The sequence below is a fragment of the Mustela nigripes genome, chromosome 2, assembly GCF_022355385.1.
Source record: "Mustela nigripes isolate SB6536 chromosome 2, MUSNIG.SB6536, whole genome shotgun sequence".
Classification (NCBI taxonomy): Eukaryota; Metazoa; Chordata; class Mammalia; order Carnivora; family Mustelidae; genus Mustela; species Mustela nigripes.
The window spans coordinates 17,593,924-17,598,082 of NC_081558.1; the positions used below are offsets into that span (position 1 = coordinate 17,593,924).

At 49.5% G+C, this 4,159-nt stretch overlaps 1 pseudogene; it reads right to left on the bottom strand.

Annotated features, from left to right (window-relative positions):
* Positions 1-1,196: 1,196 nt before the first annotated feature.
* LOC132011273 (large ribosomal subunit protein eL13-like) lies at positions 1,197-2,356 on the bottom strand (annotated as a pseudogene).
* Positions 2,357-4,159: the final 1,803 nt, after the last annotated feature.

Sequence of the window (4,159 nt, forward strand, 5' to 3'; positions counted from 1 at the left end):
AGGGACTCTGGCACCACAGCTCACCACTCCCTCCAGTGGCGTGTACCTGCACTGCCGGACCTTCCAAAGACTCCTAATGCAGCTCACAATGCCTCCACGGGACTAAAGCCACACTGGCACTCTTCCTCCAGATGGGGGACCTCTGAGCCACACCGCAACTCCACCTGCCACCCAGGAGGAAACCCTGACATTTGGAACTGCGCAGAACCCTCAGACCAGTACAAACCCTCAAGCCTCCCTGAAGATACCCCTTCCCCTTAGACAGCCACCTCTGGCCACAAAGTCACAGCCTGAGGAGCTTCCTTACCCCCTTCCTTGACTCAGCCACCAAGAGATCCCGCCTCAGCTCCAGCATTTTGGGCCTGCCATGCCTGTAGGCCCTAATCCTATCCTTAAGGATGGCTTTTCAGGCTTCTGTCCCCAGAGACCTGGCCCCCAAGTCCTCCAGATTGGGGAGCCCTGAGCCACACCCTAAAACTCCACCTGCCACCCAGGAGAAAACCTGCCCCCAGAAAGTTCCCCTCAGCTGGGGCCCTCACGGGAGCCACGTGTCCCTGGCTCGAGTTCACAGATGGCTGCCACACACATCTAGCAAGAAATTGCTCTAAACAGCGGTGCGAGTATGGCCCGAATTGCTGCACAATGCCGGCCAATTCTCATGAGCTTTCTGTCCAAATCATTGTTGATTTTGGCAGAAAGCTCGTGAGAACTGGCTGGAATCCCCCAGTGAACTCCCTTCTGACTACACCGACCTTCAGGGGAGCCACCTGAGCCTGGCCTGAGGTCCCGAGTGCTCATGGCTCAAACCCTGCAAGAATGTGCTCTAAAAGCCAGGCTCACACGTGGCCAAACACTCCCTGTAATCACCCCCCTGGGGTGCTGATCTCAGTGGTGGCAGATCGGGCCTGCCATGCCCCTAGGCCCTAACATGAACTCTAGGTTGGGTTTCCAGGCTTGTGTCCCAAGAGGTCTGGCCTCCAAGCCCTCCAGATTGGGGGCCCTTGAACCACACCCCAGGACTGCATCTGCCACCCAGGAGGAAACAGTGTCAATGTCAATTCGAGTTGGGCAGGAAGCTCATGAGAATTCGCTGGTGTTGTGCAGCAATTCAGGCCACAGTTGTGCCTGCTGTTCAAGGTGCTTCTCGCTAGTAAGAAAAGAACTACACACAGTATGTTAAATAGCAATACGTTTAAGGGGGAGAATATAAGGCATGAGCTAGGGATATGAGTCGTTGGGTGTACAAATTTTACACGAGGTTTGAGAAGAAAACCTTGGAGAAGGTGGGGAAGCCAGCCATTGCTTTGGGAAGACCATTCCATGCCAACCACGGAGCAAGGACAAAGGCACTGAGAGCTTGTATTATGTCCTCTGTGTCACACAGCACTCTTCGGTGCCTCAGGATCTTTGCACTTTTTTTTTTCTCTCTCTCTCTCTGCTGGGACTGTTTCTCCACTCCAGTCTCACATTGCATATTAATTCCTGTCCTTTAGGTTTCAGTTCGAGGGTCACCAATTATAGAGGTTTCCTGGTCAGACACTGTTGTCCACCCTCCCAATAGCCATTCTCTGCTTCTTGCCTGCTAGCACAACACATTTTGTTGGGTGGACAGCTTCCCTTTTCCCAGTCCCAGGGGATGAGCCTGTACTGGGTGGTTGCTGTCATTGGTGGTGGTGATGATGGTCGTGGTTATGGTTGTTTTAATCCCAAGATACCAATGGCACTTAGTTTTTTCTTTTCAATATCCTGTTCTCGAGCTTTCTTGACCCCTTTTGCCTGGAAGCCAAAGAGACAGGCATTGGCATGTGCCATGGGAAGACAAGCCAATGCCCTGAAGTTCTTTGTAATGACTCTGGCGTTCTCTTTCTTACAGACATTCCGTATGGGTATGATCGATCTTGTCATGCGGGCAGCCAATTTGAGTTCTTCAACAGAGCGGTCTCCTTCTTTGGGGGGCAAGAGCTTCCTGGGGAAGAGGATGAGCCTTGAGTGTCACTCCCTCAGTCGCTGCCTATTGGCCTGCAGGGACTCCATGCACTTCTTCTGTCTTCTTGGATCCACTGAGATCCCAGTGGTCCAGGCCACCTTCTTGTGAATGCCAGCCTCCTTGTAACTCTTCTAAGCTGAAGCCTTTGCCAGCTTGCAGTTTGGTGTGACAGCTCACCGTAGGGCACCTCACCATGGGCCGGATTGGTGGATAGGATGTGGGATGTGGGGCTCCAGGCTGTGCCCGCACTTGCCCAGCATTGCCTCTGCGGATCTTCTGCTATGGCTGGTTGAACCAGGTGGCCATGTGCAGCTGTCAGTCCTTGTGGAAGCCAGCCTTCAGGATCATTCCATTCTGGCTTGGTGTCATGGCTGCTGCCTGTGGGCCTGGAGGCATGGGAGAAGGAAACTTTTCAGGTCCTGGGCTCTAGTTGGGTGTCCCCAGAGCCCAGGCCATGACCCTGTCCTCTCCACAGCCCACCCGGAGCAGCCTTGGAATGCTGCCTGCTGCTAATGGTGCCTGGATCCAACATACTCCTAGCCTTCATTGTTTTAAGACTATCATGGCAATCCCATGACATTATCCCATAATTTTCCCTGATAAAAAAGGACCAGCAGGTTAGTATCCAAAATCTACAAAGAATTTATCAAAGTCAACACTCAAAAAACAAATAACCCAGTTAAATAATGGGAAGAAGACATGAATAGACACTTTTCCAAAGAAGACATCCAGATGGCTAACAGACACATGAAAAGAAGTTCAACATCACTCATCATCAGGGAAATACAAACCAAAACTACAATGAGATACCATCTCACACCTGTCAGGTGGACTAAAATTAATAATACAAGAAACAAGAGGAGTTGGTGAAGATGTGGAGAAAGGGGAACCCTCTTGTACTGTTGGTGGAAATGCAAACTGGTGCATCCACTCTGGAGAAAAGTATGGAAGTTTCTCAAAGTGTTAAAAATAGAATTATCCTAGGATCCAGCAATTGCACTACTAGGTATTTACCCAAAGTATACAAAAATACAGATTCCAAGGGATACATGCACCCTGATATTCATAGCAGCATTGTCAACAATAGCCAAACTACGGAGAAAGCCCAAAATGTCCATTGACGAATAAATGGATAAAGAAGATATGGGGGTGCCTGGGTGGCTCCGTGGGTTAAAGCCTCTGCCTTCAGTTCAGGTCATCATCCCAGGGTCCTGGGATCAAGTCCCACATTGGGATTCTTGCTTGGCAGGGAGCCTGCTTCTCCCTCTGCCTGCTGCTCCCTTGCTTGTACTTGCTCTCTCCATCAAAATAATAAAATCTTTAAAAAGAAAAAAAAAAGAGCAGCAGGGAGAAGACCTCCACTTGGTTGAGTAAGTTTAGGATGCCTGGAGTTATGGCCGCCATCTAGGAACCAAGTGGGGAAATTGATCTAACCATACTCCCGCCTACATCCCTACCTCTTAGGTGAGTTAATGTCCTCCCACTTATGCCATCTGTGGTTGGTGTTTGATTACTTCCAGCCAAAGGCCCTACTGATCTACATCTACTCTTCCTAACTAGGTAATTTAAAGTTATGTCTCCACCCCTGCCTACAGCTGGTACTCTCTCTGCCTGTTATCTTTTTATTTTTATTTTTTAAAAGATTTTATTTATTTATTTGACAGAGATCACAAGTAGTCAGAGAGGAAGGCAGAGAGAGAGGAGGAAGGAGGCTCCCTGCTAAGCAGAGAGCCCAAAGTGGGGCTCGATCCCAGCACCCTGGGATCATGACCTGAGCTGAAGGCAGAGGCTTAACCCAGGGAGCCACCCAGGTACCTCATCTTTTTTTTTTTTTTTAAATGATATATATCCCACAACTGGATATGGATGTGTATATATATATACGTGTGTGTGTGTATCCTGTATATGTCATTCTTTTGTTTCTTTCTCAAGACATATAAGTTCCTTGAATATGGGACTTTTCTGTCTTGTTCACCCTTGTACTCCAGCACCAAGCATCCCGTCTGGCATAATTTGAGTCTGTTGAATAAATGAAAAACTGAAGAAATGGGGGCGCGTGGGTGGCTCAGATGGTTGAACATCTGCCTTCAGCTCAGGTCGTGATCTCCAGGTCCTGGGATCAAACCCCACATCGGCTCCCAGCTCAGTGGGTGGCCTGCTTCTCCCTCTCCC